Here is an 18,352-nt window from a genome sequence, read left to right on the forward strand (position 1 = left end):
ATCACTAGGCTATTCATATATATATTCAGGTGTAGAAAATGAATTGTCTGTATTTTCTTGTGCCCAGAGTCTGATACATGAGATTTTTTATATATAAGGAACTGATCGCATTAACGATGAATTCAAAGTTACAGTTTCTATACTTACCATTAGGATAAGAAAAAGGAACTTACAGTTCTAAATGCATCCATACCATATTATTAGAAATATACAATGCCGATATAAGTAAGAACAATTCAACTGCCAGAGGATGCTGGTTTGAAAACAATAATTACAATCTATCTATCTTCTTTTGCTGTTAATGCTCAAATATAAGCTTCAAATTTTAAAGACAAAAGATCTTTATCTTATTTAATCGATATCCTCCACAACAGAAAAAGAAAAAAAAGATTAGAAGAGGATTGGGCTCAGTATTCTTTCGGAAAAACATTCTTTCCTTCCAAGTTTAAAATTTCAAGATTTCTATATTGCACCATTTTACAGTGGTTTTAATTTCACAGTCAATATTGAATTTCACAATTATAAATTATTGGTAATTCAATTTTTTTTCCCTTCAAAAACAAAGAAAGTCATGGGAAATTATTTAAAGCAAAACTCAAATACTAACTTCAAACAGTTGTAAATTTCCTCGAATTTCAGAATTATTTTCAATGCCGATTGTTACTTTATCAATAAATGAATACAGGTTTTGTTACCGAACTTGTTACAGAACGTTCCTCAATTAAAGTGATTTTTTTTAAGAAAAAAAATTGAGGGCTCGTCCGGGATTTGAACCCGGGACCTCTCGCACCCAAAGCGAGAATCATACCCCTAGACCAACGAGCCACTTTTAAATACGTAAAATAAGGAAGTAGATTAATCCATCAAACGTGTTTACCTGTAAAAAAGGAACGATAACAGCTGGTCTTTTAATTGATCTACGGTTTAACTCCATTGTAAAATACTACTTTACAGGTATACTCATTAGATACCACCTTTCCGTTATATGTCCAGCTAAACAAACTGATAAGTTACATGAATAAAATTGATTTAATCATCTTAGATTATTTCGTCTTTATCTCACCTTAGTACTTTTAAAATATTTATGAACGCAAATGTTCTTACTCGTGGTCATTTGTTAAAGGATCTATACTTTACTTTAAAACTCTTAATAATTTGTAACGTCAGGCATGAACTTTTAACTGTTTTATATTAAAAAAAAATCAGTATCTTTATTCATACCATAATTTACATTAAATATTTGTATTATCTCAAACCTTCTGTGAAAATAAGACAATTTCTGAATAAAAATCATTTTCAAGTAGAATCTTTCATATTCACGGTCTTCTCTAGGACTTTAAAGGACTTTAAACGTCGTCCTTAACATTAAGCCTTATCTCAAATATCTAAGGCTCGTTGGTCTAGGGGTATGATTCTCGCTTAGGGTGCGAGAGGTCCCGGGTTCAAATCCAGGACGAGCCCGATATTTTTTTTGCCTTGCTGAACAACTATAAATTCAAGACCGCGCAAAAATTAATGATCGTTTCCTATCACGTTCTTAAGGTTTTGCCAAAGGTCAAGATGTCCATTTTTTTTATTTTTACAATAGCTCCAAAACTATGTGAGGTATAAGGTGAAAACTTTTACAGTTTAAAAATATATCATTGATTGACAGATAGAAAGTAACACTTAAAAAATATTTTTTAAAAAATATTATGCACCTGCTTAATTCTGTACTTTTAGTGAAAACCATCATTGCAGAAATAATATATGTTTATCAATGAAGGGCAAGTTGGACGTGAATGGTCTCTGAAAGGCTGTTATTGAAAGCATATGTATAAAGACAAGACCCCTATAAAATCCGCCATTTGCAATGTACTTTCGATTTCAAATCTTAACATTTGGACAAAATAAACAGGGAAAACAACTTTCCAGAGGCTATCGAAGTCCAACTTGCCCTTCATTGATAACCATTCATTGTTTCTGCAATGATGGTTTTCAGTAAAAGTACGGAGTTAATAAAGTGTATTTTTTTAAGTATTTGTTATCAAGTGATACTTTCTATCTGTTAATCAATGATATATTTATAAACTGTAAAAGTTTTAACTTTATAAACCACATAGTTTTGGAGCTATTGTAAAAATAAATTTTTGAACATGTTGACCTTCGGCAAAACCTTAAAATATATAAAAATCTGGTACCGTTGGGATCTGTTTTTATAAAAAGGTGAAGATAACGAGCAATGATCAATGTGAAAGAACAAAAACACATGAAAAAGTCAAGGCGGGGCCAAATGTTTAGAAAGGGTAATAAAGGTTTATATTAGGCTGTCAAAACCTTGTCATATCACTTTAGTCTGCCTTGATTTAAAAATTGATTGTACTCAGATTATGATTTTGCATATCGAATTAGTTGGGAGGCAAACTGCATATGGAGGTGATGCAATGTAATGGAATATCACTATTCAAAAAGGGGGAAATTGGCGATAGAACACAGCTGATATTATTCCTTTCTGTCATGTAGTTAAGCTCAGAGGTTGCCAATAACATTTTTATTCAGTAAAACATTCTGTTGAGTTCATTGGAATATATTGAGTCGACATATGAATGAAAATGATTATTGTTGATGGATAAGACGTCCAGGATAAAGTTAAATGTCAAATCAAAAGCAACAACAAGAGCATTCTTTCACACATGTAGAGGTTTCTGATTAAGATCTGTTTCATACGATTACATTAAAGGGTTTTTATCACGTCTCAAAATTTTTTGATATGACAAAGTTTACATGCTATTAAAATCATATATTTAAAAATTTTTGCTAGAAAATTAATATTTTTGATGTTTCAGCGATTCAAAGTTTGAATTTCTCAATATGCATATTCTGATCGCCGATGTTACGCGCCATTGCTCTGACGTCATAGGTGTCAATCCTGGTCAAGCGAAGTACTTATTGTGTATACAAGAGGGCTCATTTGTTGCGTCTAGTAAACCTGTTAGAAAATAATTAAGAGATAATTGGATAATTGACAGCTAGTAAGGTATTATTTATGGCCTTAGGATGCACAAATGTGCACAAGAAAGGTTTTAGGAAGATATTTTTTCCACATTTCCTGGACTTGGTTGAGAGATGAAAGAGGGGCCTTTTTCTGCAAATGCGATGGCATTTATCTCCATTCAGAACACTCGTTTATGCCCGATCGATCACGAATTTTTTCTGTCCTATAAAATATTTTAAGGAAAGATACCTTTAAAAAAATAAAAAATGACAAACACGCATTTTTTAAAAGTCGCAGAATCTAGTAGGAATGTTGAGAACTTCGTAATGGCGCTAGGCGCCATTGAAGAAGTATAGTACATGATATTCACTGCTGGAACAGATAGAAGATGTACAGCATTTATTTATATATAATTAATTAAAATAATAATGAAGGGAAATTTAAAATTCCCATATTTATAAATGTTTACGAAGTTAAACTTAAGTAATTCATTCTATCTAGTCGAAGTCCCGAATTGTCAACGGCTTCTTCTTCGGTGTCCTCTCCTATTGTCGGCATATTTTCTGGTTATTTCTCTCTGCTAGACATTCACACATAAAAGATTGACCGTCCATAACCAAAGGAATATAGTCGATCTCAAAATTTTAACCGGCCATATTGTGTTTTCTATTTATTTAACGTAAAAATCTATTCAATATTTTTTTTTCTTACGATAAGCCTTACGAGTTCTATTGACCATTGACACCTATGACGTTTCAGTACCACGTGACCCCTATCTAATTAGTGGAGATTTTTACTACGAGGACCCTATATTATGGGCGTTTTATCGTCTAATTACGGCCGTTTTCAACATTATTTCATAATTAAACGATAATTATATGTTTCAAGAATATAATAGTGTTTCATTTTTAAGAAATTTAGATACGTGATAAAAACCCTTTAATAAAGGAGCATAATGTACATGTGTTTCCGTGGATATTCCATAAATTGTTGAAAGACCTGGTCTCCAAAGCCTGCGTAACATTTATTAATTATGAACTCTATTTTCTAATTTATATTCAATAAAACCATTAATGTTTAATTTTTTTTACTGCTAGTACGCACTTACACAGACCAAGGCTATTGCTGATAAAAGCTGTATGTCGATACTTACTTTAACATTGTTTGCAAAATACAACCTAGCTGTCATTAGTTCAAATTTTGATACAATTTTTTAGATTCCAATTTTAGGACCACATGATTGTTTTCGTGCTTAATAGTCTTCTCTGTTTACCCGATCAAGACAAAGGGCTTACGATGGGTGCGACAAGTGGACAGGGGATGCTTACTCCCCTAAGGCAACTTATTCCACCTCTGATGTTTTGTCATATTTCCTTTGACTGTAACGATATAGCTTCTTTTAGACGTTATGAGATCTTTGTCATTCTCAAGATGATTTCATTTTTATTAGATTTACACTAGGACAATTTTATAAAATTCAAATATACATAAAGATACTAGAACTTTTCTGTCTAGATACAGTGCCTTAAATCTTGACGTGAAAATTTTACGATAAAAAGAAGTCGGAACTATTAAACATTAATTTAAGAATTTATGTCTTGATAATAACCATTTTTATAATTAACAGATATAATTTACAATTTTTAAGCCATACACATGAACAAATGCTTACAAAAGCTAAAACTAAACCCATTTACTCAACCCAAATTATGCTGTCATGAGTAAATCTTTATTTTCTGCAACTTCTTATGCTGTAAAAGTTTATATTTGAATATTTAGATTTAACGCCTGTAAATCTCAAACACAATAAAGAATAAAAGTCCTTGTTGTTGCTATGAGTAGAAAATTTAGGACATCAATATCTATTATTTACATTTTTTTCTTCACTGGAAAGATAAGATTTACACTTAACCAATAATTTAAAGTATTTTTTTTTTTTACATCTTTAAATCTTTCTATTTTATGTTTGCAATACTTCCATGAGAAATTCTCATAATTTTGTTTTATTCAATTATCGACATATATTTATTTTTTTTCATTTCTTGATTTATCAAACTATAGTGCAATAGAGCAGGGGTAGAGTCGGGACAAAATCAGAATCTCTATACCAAAATAAAAAGAGATTATATTAAGTTGCATAAGTCACAGATCGAACATTCAAATCAACAACAATAATGTTCAATAGCAACTTTCACTGTGATTGTATAGTGTTGCAAATAAGTCCAAAGTGATTGTATCTAAAAGATTGCACCTTATCAAGGGAGGAATTTCTTTTAGACAATTTTCAGTCCTTCTATCGGAATCGTTGTGTGAGTTCTGCTAGTTCTGCTCTCGTCTCCCCTCGATCGTATTTGTATATCTGTGTATAGTTTCCAAGGTACTAATGTGACAGCATCACAGTCTAAAGAAATCAGCATGTCATGGTATTCACTTTATTAATCCAGTTTTCTCCTTTTGGTCTATCTTTTCCTTCTATTTAGATTTAGTTGATTCTTTTGATGTATCTTTATATTACACTTGAATAAAGATAGACTCGTATTATTACTGAAACACTGGATATCTTATTAGACTATGTTAATCATATTCCGACCCGTAGGGATTTATATTTATCGTCTTTAGGACAGAAATAGAATTTCATCCTTTGAGGTGAATAGATAAAATATGGGCCAACAAAGTAATTCGAAAATCGAGTCTTAGCTCGGACTGTATTTTGTTCGTCATGTAGAAACATGGCAAGTACTACTGATATACTTACACCCAATAAGTAAATCTGTAGATGATACAATTTTTTAAAAATCCAAAAGCAGTTTTTTTTCTTTTTTAAGTGTATCAGAGCTCTTTAAATGCTTTCTTTTATTTACTCATATTCACCAAAATTCGTCAATTGTGAGAAATAATTTTATTTAAAAAAAGGAGGGCTCGCCTGGGATTTGAACCCGAGACCTCTCGCACCCAAAGAGAGAGAGAGAGAGAGAGTCATACCCGCAGGCACATATTGTACATCGAATGCAAACAGCAGGTCACATGCAGGTAAGGTAGTCTGTCAAACTTATTTACTTGAAGAGAATATTGGAACAATAACAGTTGGTCTTTTAACATGCCTTTATTCTATAATCTTGCAATCCAAATAATTATAAATGTTTATCTCCTGAGCTTAATGATTTACAATGTACACAGTCTGTTATATTTTTTTTCTTCAAAACCTCACGGGAATTGGGAAAATTAAAGAAGCTGGATCAAGCATTCATTTAAGATCAAGCATGTATTTGTGTATTCAATAATACAATGTGCATTTTTGATATATAAACTCAAAATCTGCTAGTATATAGAAAATAATGTAAAGGTCTTTCATTCCACACGTTTAAAATTTCACGATTTTCTACATTGCTATATTTTACAGTGGTTTTATTTTCACAGTCAGTATTGAATTTCTCATTATTAAATATTGGCAATTCAATTTTTTCTCTTCAAAAACAAAGTTATGGGAAATTATTTAAAACAAAACCCAAAATACTTTAGACAGTTTTAAATACCCTCGAACTTCATAATTATTTTCAATGATGACTGTTATTTTATTACATAAATGAATGAAGTATTTGTTACCGAACTTGTTACAGAACGTTGGTCAATTGAAATGAATTTTTTAAGAAAAAAAAATAAGGGCTCGTCCGGGATTTGAACACGGGACCTCTCGCACCCAAAGCGAGAATCATACCCCTAGACCAACGAGCCACTATTAAATAGATAGAATAGGACATAAGGAAGTTGGTTAATCTATCAAACGTGTTTATCTGTAACAAAGGAACGATAACAGCTGGTCCTTTAAGCGATTGACGGTTTACCAACCAAAGTAAATACCTCCATTGTAAAATACTACTTTACAGGTATTCTCATTAGATACCACCTTTCCGTTTTCAGTCCAGCTAAACAAACTGGTAAGTTACATGAATAAAATTGATTTAATCATCTTAGATTATTTCGCCTTTATCTCACCTTAGTACTTTCAAAAAAATCAAAAGATTTATGAACGCAAATGTTCTTACTCGTGGTCATTTGTTAATGGATCTATACTTTACTTTAAAACTCTTAATAATTTGTAATGTCAGGCATGAACTTTTCTTTGAACTTTTTTAAGGTAATTTTAAAAATAAAATCCGTATCTTTATTCATAGCATAATTTACATTAAATATTTTTATTATCTCAAATTAAACCTTCTGTGAAATTAAGACAATTTCTGAATAAAAGTATTCTATTCATAAAAATCATTTTCAAGTGGAATCTTCATATTCACGGTCTTCTCTAGGACTTTAAAGATCGTCCTTAACATTAAGCCTTATCTCAAATATGTAAGGCTCGTTGGTCTAGGGGTATGATTCTCGCTTAGGGTGCGAGAGGTCCCGGGTTCAAATCCCGGACGAGCCCAATAATTTTTTTTTGCCTTGCCGAACAACTATAAATTCAAGACCGCGCAAAATTTAATGATCGTTTCCTGTCACGTTCTTAAAATATATATAAATCTTCTGTTTTTCTAAAAATGTGAAGATAACAAGCAATGATCAATGTGAAAGAACAAAAAGACAGGAAAAAATAAAGGCGGGACCAAGTGTTTAGAAAGGGCAATAAAGATTTAAATGAGGCTGTGAAAACCTTCTCATATCACTTTATTTCTGGGTAGTCTGCCCTGATTTAAAAATTCATTGTACTCAGAACATGATTTTGCATATCGAATTAGTTGGGAGGCAAACTGCATATGGAGGTGATACAATGTAATGGAATATCACTATTCAAAAACCGTTCACAGTAGCTCAGTCGGTAGAGCGCTCGCTCCGTGATCGGGAGGTCATGAGTTCGAATCTTGGCCGCGACAGACCTAAGTCGATAAAAAATAGGTAGCAACTGTTCCTTCGCCATGCGCTTGGCACTTTGGAGTGAAAGTTGCGGGTCTTTCGGATGAGACCTTAAAAACCGAGGCCCCATGTCACGACAGGCGTTGGCACGATAAAGATCCCTCACTGCTCAATGGCCCTGAGTGCCGAATAAAGGTCAAAATTTGAAGCCCTTCACCGGTATATGGTGCCGTCTCTATATGAGTGAAAAATTCTCGAATGGGACGTAAAATAATATACAATCAATCAATCAATCACTATTCAAAAAGGGGGAACTTGGCGATAGAACAGCTGATATTCCTTTTTGTCATGTAGTTTAGCTCAGAGGTTGCCAATAACATCTTTATTCAGTAAAACATTCTGTTGTGTCTTTTATTTCGAGTTCACTGGAATATATTGAGTCGACATATGACTGAAAATGATTATTGTTGATGGATAAGTCGTCCAGGATAAAGTTAAATGTCGAATCAAAAGCAACAACTAGAGCATTCTTTCACACTTGTAAAGGTTTCTGGTTAAGATCTGTTTCATACGATTACAAAAACAAACTAATAAAGGAGCATAATGTGTTTCCAAGGAGAGTTCCTTAAATTGTTGAAAGACCTGGCCTCCAAAGACTATGTAACATTTATTAATTAGGAACTGTATTTTCTAATTTATATTCAATGGAACTATTAATGTTTAAAAGTTTTATTGCTAGTACGCACTTAAACCAAGGTTATTGCTGATATAAAGCTGTATGTCGATACTTATTTTGGTGGCAAAATACAACCTAGCTGTCATTAGCTATAATTTTAATAAACGTTTTTGATATAAAATGTATCACCACATGATTGTTTGCGTGCTAAATAGTCTTTTCCGTTTACCCGATCAAGACAAAGGGCTTACGGTGGGTGTGACAAATGGACAGGGGATGCTTACTCCCCTGTGGCAACTTATTCCACATCTGATGTTTTGTCATATTTCCTTTGACTGTAACGATATAGCTTCTTTTAGACCTTATGAGGTCTTTGTTATTCTCAAGATGATTTCATTTTTATAAGACTTACACTAGGACAATTTTATAAAATTCAAATATACATAAAAATGCAAGAACTTTTCTGTCTAAATAGTGTGTCTTAAATCTTGAACATGAGAGCTTTATGATAAAACAAAGTCTGAACTTTTTAACAGTAAATTCAGAATTTATGTCTTGATAATAACCATTATTATAATAAACAGATATTTACAATTTTTAAGCCATACACATGCACAAATGCTAAAACTAAACCCATTTATTCCGCCCGAATTATGCTGTCATGAGTAAATCTTTATTTTCTGCAACTTCTTATGCTGTAAAAGTTTATAAATAAATCTCAGACACAAGAAAGAATCAAATTCCTTGTTGTTGCTATGAGTAGAAAATTAAGGACAACAATATTTATTATTTACATTTTTTCTTCAATTGAAAGAAAAAAATTACACTTATCAAATAATTCAATTTTTTTTACATTTTAAAATTTATTTATTTTTTTATTCTTGCAATACAATACCTGAGAAATTCTCTTAATTCTTTTTTATTCAATTATCGACATATATTTACCTTTTTTTCATTTGTTGTTTCATCTAACTATAGTGCAACAGAGCAGGGGTAGAGTCGGGACAAAATCAGAATCTCTATATCAAAATAAAAAGAGATTTTATTACGTTGCAAAAGTCACAGGTCGAACGTTCAATTCAACAACAAATAATGTTCAGTAGCAAATTTCACTGTGATCGTATAGTATTGCTAATAAATCCAAAGTGATCGTATCAAATTTAAGATTGCACCTTCTCAGGGGAGGAATTGTTTTCTTAGACAATTTTCAGTTCTTCTATCGGAATCGTTCTCAGAGTTCTGCTCTCGTCTCCCCTCGATCGTACTTGTATATCTGTGTATAGTTTCCAAGGTACTGATGTGACAGCATCACTGTCCAAAGAAATCTTCATGTCATGGTTTTCACTTTATTAATCCAGTTTTCTCCTTTTGGTCTTAGACTATCTGTTCCTTATATTTAGAATCAGTTGTTTCGTTTGGTGTATCTTTCTATTATACTTAGATAGAAATAGACTCGTATCATTATTGAAACATCAGATATCTTATTAGACTATGTTAATCATTTTCCGGCCTGTAGTGTTTTTTATGCCTCCTCCTTCCTTTACCTCCACACAACATGAACACTACATATGTTGAAAATGTAAATCTTGCTCAACAATCTAAACATGTAATAGGAACAATAAAAATATCTACCAAAAATATTCCTAAGATTACATGCAATTATCCAGTTCACATGAATAAAGCAAATACACAAGATCTAACAAAATGCAATCAAGTACTTCAAAACATAAACATTCAAAAGTTTTCTTCTTCTTCATACAATGGTCATACTTCAGTTATCAAATTATTCTGAATCTGTCTTAAAAATCACAGATAGACATGAAAATTTGCACATATAAAATACATATCTATTACCAGTATTCCATGCCAGTAAAGAAAAAAGTAAATTTACAAGGTAACATGTATGGAACTAACAAATAAGAAGTTCAAATGTTAATATCTCACAATAATAAAATAATGGGCAAAGGTGGGGTCCATTACCCATAAGCTGAGAAGATCATGCCAATGGTTTATATTAATCGCCTTTAGGACAGAAATAGGACTTTATCCTTGAGTTGAATAGATGAAATATGGGCCAATAAAGTATTCCAAAAATTCAGTCTTAGCTCGGACTGTGTTGTGTTCGTCATGTGGAAACATGGCAAGTACTACTGATATGTCTTAGAAACTGATCTACTTACACCCAATAAGTATAAACCTGTAGATGATACAATTTTTTAAAAATCCAAAAACATTTTTCTTTTTTAAGTTATTACAGAGCTCTTTGAATGCTTTCTTTTATTTACTCAAATTCGACAAAATTCGTCAATTGTGAGAAATATTTTTTTTTTTTTTTTTTTTTTTTAAAAAAAAGGAGGGCTCGTCCGGGATTTGAACCCGGGACCTCTCGACCCAAAGAGAGAGAGAGAGAGAGAGAGAGAGAGAGAGAGAGAGAGTCATACCCGCATGCACATATTGTACATCGAATGCAAACAGCAGGTCACATGTAGATATTAAGTTAATCTGTCAAACTTATTTACTTGAAGAGAATATGGGAACAATAACAGCAGGTTTTTTAACTTGCCTTTATTCTATAATCTTGAAATCCAAATCTCCCTCGAGAAATTATTATTTATGTTTATCTACTGGAGCTTTATTATTTACAATGTTCATGTATACAGTCTGTTATTTAATATCTTTCAAAACTTCACTAGAATAAGGAATTGTGTCTTCAATCATACCAAGTACATTTTATATCATCCAAAATCTACCAGCATATAGAAAATAATGTAAGGTTTTTTTTCTTCTAAGTTTAACATTTCAAGATTTTCTATATTGCATTATTTTATACTGGTATTAATTTAACAGTCAATATTGAATTTCACATTATTAAATATTGGCAATTCATTTTTTTTCTTCAAAAACAAAGAAGTCACGGGCAATTATTTAAAACAAAACCCAAATACTAACTTTAAACAATACCCTCCGAATTTCATAATTATTTTCAATGGCGATTGTTACCTCATTACATAAATGAATACAGCTTTTGTTACCTTTTTGTTTATAGAACGTTCGTCAACTGAAGTGAATTTTTTTAATTAGAATTAGAAGAAAAAAACGAGGGCTCGTCCGGGATTTGAACCCGGGAAATCTCGCACCCAAAGCGAGAATCATACCCCTAGACCAACGATCCGCGTTAAGAAATAAGCACTATGATCGACATGAAAAGGTAATTTTATCTGTCAAACGTAGAGGGGAACGGTAACTTGATTGACAACTTATCTATAGCTACCGAAGTGAATCCTTGAGGCTTCCGTTATGTAATAGAAAATCACTGGTATTCACATTAGATAAATCCTGTCAATTATACTCCCAATGTTAACCAGAAAAAAATAAACAGTTTAGCTATCAATTAGTTTAGATTTTTGACCTTTACCTCACGTAAGTATTTTTAAGCAATGATCAAGGAGTAAAAAAGCGTTTTTACTTACTTGGGGTCACATAATAATTTATTTGATCCTTCATTTTAAAAATCTCATCATTAAAATATTTATTTTCAAAAGCCAAACCTTTTTTTCCGTTTTGAAGAAGACTTTTTTTTAAAATGTTAATATCTTTACTCATGCCAATATTTACATAAAATTTTATTGTAACCTTGAAATTCGAACATGTTATTCAGATTAAGACAACGTATGTATCAGTAATACATTCATAAAAATCACAAAAAAATGATTTTTAATATTCATGGTAGTCCTAAAATTATGTTTCTTCTCTTGAAACATAATATGGCTCGTTGGTCTAGGGGTATGATTCTCGCTTAGGGTGCGAGAGGTCCCGGGTTCAAATCCCGGACGAGCCCAATTACTTTTTTTTTGCCTTGCTGAACGATTTTATGCAAGCTAGGCCACACAAAATTTTCTTTTTGTTAATACTTGCTTGAAAATATGAAAAATCAAGGTTTACAGGTTTCTTCTTTTTATTCTGTCTTTCATATGATAAGCTAAAGATAATGAACAGTGATCAATCTCACGTATTCTGTTAAAAAAAAACGAATCATGAAAAACCAAAAAGACGAATACTAGTACATGAAAACACTAGAGGTAGGACCATTTGCCTGGGAGGAGCTAGTAAGCCTCCCCTTTCAATCGGCCATGCCTGTTTTGAGCCCTCCTTTCACTTTTTTATTCTTGTAATACAATAATTCCATGAGAAATTCTCTATTTTTTTATTTAATTATCTACATATATTAAATTTTTCTCAATTGTTTTTTTTTTAACTATTTTGCAACAGAGCTAGGATAGAGTCAGAAATAAATCAGAAATTCTACACCAAAATAAAGAGATTTTATTAAGTTACATAAATCACGGGCTAAACATTAATTTAACGACAAATAATCTTCAGTATCAAACTTCACAGTGATCGTAAAGTATTTCAAATAAGTCCAAAGTGACCGTATAGCTTAAAGTCATCAAATGAAGAGTCCATCAGATCAGGGGATAAATTGTATCTTAGACATTTTTTCAGTCCTACTATTTAGTTCTGCTCTCGTCTCCCCTCGATCGTACTTGTATATCTGTGTATAGTTCCCAAGGTACTGATGTGACAAAATCAGTGTCCAAAGCAATCTGCATGTCGTTGTTTTCACTTCATAAAACCCCGTTGTCTCCTCTTGGTCTATTTTTTCCCTTATATTTAGATTTAGTTGGTTTTGTTTAGGTATATCTTTCTTTCATACCTAGCTTAGGATAGTATCATTATTGAAAGGCTGGGTATTTTATTACTTTTTCCGGCCTTTAGTGGTTTATATTAATCGTCTTTAGGTCAGAAATAGAACTTTATTCTTTGAGGTGAAAAGATGAATTATAAGCCAATAAAGTAATCCGATAATCCAGTCTTAGCTTGGACTGTGTTGACTTCGTCCTGAAGAAACATGACAGGTACTAATATGTTGAAACTGATCTACTTACACCCAATATGCAAACCTGTATATGATACAATTTTCTAAAAGTCCAAAAACATTTTTATAAGTGTTTTAAAGCTCTTAAAATGCTTTTTTATTTTTTCAATTGCGTCAAAATTTTGTCAATTGTGAGAAATATGTTTCAAAAAAAAAAAAAAAAAAAAAAGAGGGCTCGTCCGGGATTTGAACCCGGGACCTCTCGCACCCAAAGCGAGAATCATACCCCTAGACCAACGAGCCGCATAAACAAATGAGCACTATGATCGACATGAAAAGGCAATTTTATCTGTCAAACGTAGAGGGAAACGGTAACAGCTGGCCTTTAAATTGATTGACAACCTACCGAAGTAAATCCTTGAGGCTTCCGTTATGTTATAGAAAATTACTGGTATCCCTTCATTTAAAAAATCTCATCACTAAAATTTATGATTTCAAGAGCCAGACATTTTTTTCTTTTTAAAGATATTTTTTTAAAAACTGTCAATATCTTTACTGCCAAAATTTACATAAAATTTTACCTTGAAATTCACACATATTATTCAGATGTAAGACAACGTAAGAATCAGTAATTCATTCATAAAAATCACAAAAAAATGATTTTTAATATTCATGGTAGTCCTAAAATTATGTTTCTTCTCTTGAAACATAATATGGCTCGTTGGTCTAGGGGTATGATTCTCGCTTAGGGTGCGAGAGGTCCCGGGTTCAAATCCCGGACGAGCCCAATTATTTTTTTTTTTGCCTTGCTGAACGATTCTATACAAGCTAGGCCACACAAAAAAATAATACGTGCTTGAAAATATGAAAAATCAAGGTTTACAGGTTTCTTCTTTTTATTTTGTCTTTCATATGATAAGCTAAAGATAATGAACAGTGATCAATCTCACAAATTCTTTTAAAAAAAAATACGAATCATGAAAAGAGCAAAAAGACGGATCCATGGAAAAACTAGTGGTAGGGCCATTTGCCTGGGAGGAGCTAGTAAGCTTCCTCTTTCAATCGACCATACCTGTTGTGAGCTCTCTGTATTGAGAAATATTTGCAAAATATTTTTTTTTTAATTTGCATTAATAATTCTTTTTATTAAAAGACTACAATGTGTGTCTGACTCTTGTCTTACGTTATTAGATAACGCAATGATAATTAGGTTAGATATTATGCGTTAATCAATATAACAAATTCTTTAAGCAAAAAAGTGTCTGATTTGCTACTCAAACTATTTTTTACATTTTCTCTATAAATAAAAAGAATCGAATATAAAATTAAGAGCTTACATATGTCTTTCTATGTTGTGTTCATATTTCAACAGAGATGTTTTAAAGATTTAGTAAATGCAATTTTGGAGTTGTATTTCCCTCTAATTGAAGTTTTCAGCATGAATTGGGCCTAATAATTACTGTTCGTTATTTTCCTTTTCGGGGGATATATCTATATACTGTCTCTTGAGACGTTATCAGATCTTTGAAATTCTAAAGATAATATTATTTTATATAAGGTAGTTTAAGGGCTGCTTCTTAAGAATGAGAAAGAAGTTAGCGTATAAAGGAGCATAATGTGTGTCTATGGGAATTCCAACAAATCATTGGAAGACCTGGGGCCCATTTTACAAAAGAACTTACGACTAAGACCAAAATCTAATTCTGCTTATAACTTTTTAATTACATTACATTAAAATAGTTTTAATCTTTTTAAAAGGAATGTAGTAAGATATGTTTTACGCTTAGCCTAGCAATTTTAAACAGAATCATACAATTTTGCAAAATTTTACAATCAACTAAAGTTTTTGGTCTTAATCGTAAGTTCTTTGTAAAACGGGCCCCTGGTCTCAAAACAATATCATGTAAATTTTGTCAATGACCGATGAGGAACTCGAGCTTCTAATTCATGTTAAATTAAAATATTATAAACTATTTGATTATATTTATGTTACCCTTTTGTTTGCTCCGGTATGGAACTGAACAAAATGCAATTTAAATCTACACTATTCTGACACTATTAAGTATAATTTCAACACATTACATTTGTTGACTGCTTTCAGTATTCTTTCTTTTTTACTAATCACATCGTAAGTAACCGCTGAATCCTTGGATGGTAGCATACATTTCTCTGATTTAATTTTTATTTTTGTTCATTTAAAATCAAGAGATATCTCCTTATCTTTGACGCTTTTAATAATGTGTGCTTCAGTAGCAAACAAATGGATCAAGCATGTACTCATAAATACATTATTCAATGAAGAACTAATGAAAAACTATATATTTACCTATAGACAATATTCAACTAAATGTGTGTCAGTACATGGTGCATGTTTTCCCCCAAATTTATCAATTATAAAAATATGTTTTTTTAAAAAAAATCGAGGGCTCGTCCGGGATTTGAACCCGGGACCTCTCGCACCCAAAGCGAGAATCATACCCCTAGACCAACGAGCCGCGTTGTTCATATAATGATAAGACATTTGAAAGTAGTTCAAGTCGTCAAATGCGTCTACTTGAAGAAAAAGAGACGTGAATAGTAACAGCTGTCCTTTTAATTGATTGACATTTTACCTACCGAAGTAAATCCCTCTATAATGAAATATATTACAGGTATTCCCACTTCATACAACCATTCAATTATACTTTTAAAAAACATAAAATAAACAGACAAAATATTTGTTATATTATTAAGCCTTTATTTTTAAATTAGTAATTCTAAGTAATGATCAAGGAATTTCATGCATTTGTAATGTCCCGGATAAAAATAGCTAACGAGCCCTTTTAATGTATGTCTTGCTGAAGAAATACCAATTCAATACAAAATCACAGACACAAACAGTTTGTTTCCAGTAATATGCTTGTTAATTTTGATTAATGCATGAAGATTTTTTGTCTCAAATAACACAATTGAAATTATTATCAAAAAAATGGATTGTTTTTTTTTCTTATGTACTTTTATTTACGTTTTTTCACTGAATGTAGACAGTAAAAGGACATACAATGAATTAGTTAAGTGGTCACGAGTGACAAATTCAATTATCTTATAAAGAAAGATATCATGCACTGTAAAACGCTCTATCAAGCCCCCAGTGTTTATATTCTTCCAAAAAAAAAATGTTAACTGCTGTGGGGAAAATTCAGACGTAATATGCTACAGCATATTTTAAAAAGAGGTGAAAATCATTATGTGGATTCTTAAAAACTCCAAAGAACTTGAAAATTTGAACTCAAGTTTTCCCCAAAGATAAACAGCATCATAATGTATGATTTTTCAACATTTTATCAAACTAATAAATAATAAATTAAAGACCAGGCTCTCTGACAACATCGACTACTGATCTTAAATAAAATAAAATATAACTCAGAAAATTATGGAAAACTCAAAAAACTTCTGAACAGTCATCTTTAAAATTACTCGAATCTGATTCTACATAGTTACTTGAAGTTGATAGTTAAAGGATGCTGGAGTTCTTAATTGAGAATGTCTCTATGCAGTTTGTTTTTTGTTTTGTTTTGTTTTGTTTTTTTTGTTTGTTTGTTTTTTTTTTTTTTTCGAGACCAGGTCTTCTAACAATCTGTTCTATGGCAGTTATCATTTTTAAGAGGAGTAAACATAAGGGTTGATAAAATATTCACCATTCCGTACTATGTACTATACTATCTATGTATTTATGAAACTGGGAATCCAGTATAAGTACTGTAACTCAAATTCAATCTCGAATGCATCCTCTTGACCCGGATGTATTTAAAATTGAAACGTGATTTTAAAAAATAATTTCGTTCTTTGAAAGGAAACTGAGTATAAACTGGATTACCAGAAGATGTAGAATTATAACCAAGTTCTTCAAAATGCATTTATGAAAATTAGTTTTAAACAAAGACTATTTTGTTGCAAGCTTTGTCAAATGGAACCATTCCATATCGTTCATGTAAGCTTTCTAAGTCCTATATCAGTTCCAGTTTACTGAAAGCAAAAGGACATATGGTACGCATTTAGCCTTTCCAGCCATCAGTCCATCAGTGTGTATCTAATACTCTTTATCCCTTTGACAAAGTGTAGAAGTTTTCCCATTCATATTTAGCCCAAGTCTATTATATTTATGGACGGAAATCATAATAGAAATAAGTTTCTGCTGAATTTGAATGATCGGGGCTATCTAAAATTTGGAATTTTGCAACATACCTATAGTTGAAAGGAGAGAAAGGACAATAACACAAGGAAGGATTTTGTTTTGTAAATCTCTAGACAGAAGACTCTAAGACTTTGTAATTGTAAAAATCGGATGCAAGTTGGGGGAATATCTGTAGGAAATACAGGGTACTTAATAAATGGTCAAATAAAGAGGTCATAGCTTTACAAACCACAAAGATTGTTGAACCATTTTTTGTCCCCATTTTGTCCTAGGGGGGCAACAATAGGGTTCACAGGGGCAATGTCCTCCAAAAGAATAAAAATAATCTGTGTTTGCAATGTATCGTCGAAAAATAAATACATCTCCTTTGTAATTGTTTTCACAATATTTTTTTTTCAATTACGTTACGTACGAAAATCAGCAGTTATCATTTCCGAAGCGATTACCAAAAATGGTAAATACTTATTTAATCAATCAACATGACGACACGCATAGAGTAGAGAGCGTGTGGAAATATGCAAAGGGTGTTTTAATATAAAATTTATCTACTGATAAACAATAACAAATGATTGCACAATCATATTGCCAATTAGTTCCCTCTTATTCACTTACGTGCAGACGAGACTTAGATATTAAAATACAGAATTACATAAAGCAAACATCAATACTTTGAGATACGTGTATAATTATATACAATGCACAGTCTGTATCATGTTATTAACGTCATCATATTTTGCATTATATTTCAAAATATGAAAATACTTTGACTTTAACAGTTTCGATCAATAGATCATTTTGCCCAAA

At 31.6% G+C, this 18,352-nt stretch overlaps 8 non-coding genes across 8 annotated transcripts; 4 read left to right on the plus strand and 4 right to left on the minus strand.

The window, feature by feature from the left end:
* Positions 1 to 753: 753 nt before the first annotated feature.
* Trnap-ugg (transfer RNA proline (anticodon UGG)) lies at positions 754 to 825 on the minus strand. The gene has a single exon. It is a non-coding gene; the product is annotated as a tRNA-Pro (tRNA).
* A 564-nt stretch (positions 826 to 1,389) lies between these two features.
* Positions 1,390 to 1,461, plus strand: Trnap-agg (transfer RNA proline (anticodon AGG)). Its single transcript has one exon. It is a non-coding gene; the product is annotated as a tRNA-Pro (tRNA).
* A 5,173-nt stretch (positions 1,462 to 6,634) lies between these two features.
* On the minus strand, positions 6,635 to 6,706 carry Trnap-ugg (transfer RNA proline (anticodon UGG)). The gene has a single exon. It is a non-coding gene; the product is annotated as a tRNA-Pro (tRNA).
* A 619-nt stretch (positions 6,707 to 7,325) lies between these two features.
* On the plus strand, positions 7,326 to 7,397 carry Trnap-agg (transfer RNA proline (anticodon AGG)). Its single transcript has one exon. It is a non-coding gene; the product is annotated as a tRNA-Pro (tRNA).
* A 4,867-nt stretch (positions 7,398 to 12,264) lies between these two features.
* Positions 12,265 to 12,336, plus strand: Trnap-agg (transfer RNA proline (anticodon AGG)). The gene has a single exon. It is a non-coding gene; the product is annotated as a tRNA-Pro (tRNA).
* A 1,269-nt stretch (positions 12,337 to 13,605) lies between these two features.
* On the minus strand, positions 13,606 to 13,677 carry Trnap-ugg (transfer RNA proline (anticodon UGG)). The gene has a single exon. It is a non-coding gene; the product is annotated as a tRNA-Pro (tRNA).
* Positions 13,678 to 14,089: 412 nt separating this feature from the next.
* On the plus strand, positions 14,090 to 14,161 carry Trnap-agg (transfer RNA proline (anticodon AGG)). The gene has a single exon. It is a non-coding gene; the product is annotated as a tRNA-Pro (tRNA).
* A 1,636-nt stretch (positions 14,162 to 15,797) lies between these two features.
* Positions 15,798 to 15,869, minus strand: Trnap-ugg (transfer RNA proline (anticodon UGG)). Its single transcript has one exon. It is a non-coding gene; the product is annotated as a tRNA-Pro (tRNA).
* Positions 15,870 to 18,352: the final 2,483 nt, after the last annotated feature.

The sequence above is a fragment of the Saccostrea echinata genome, unplaced genomic scaffold (assembly GCF_033153115.1).
Source record: "Saccostrea echinata isolate AGI-Se365-2 ecotype Australia unplaced genomic scaffold, CSIRO_AGI_Sech_v1 ptg000047l, whole genome shotgun sequence".
Taxonomy (NCBI): Eukaryota; Metazoa; Mollusca; class Bivalvia; order Ostreida; family Ostreidae; genus Saccostrea; species Saccostrea echinata.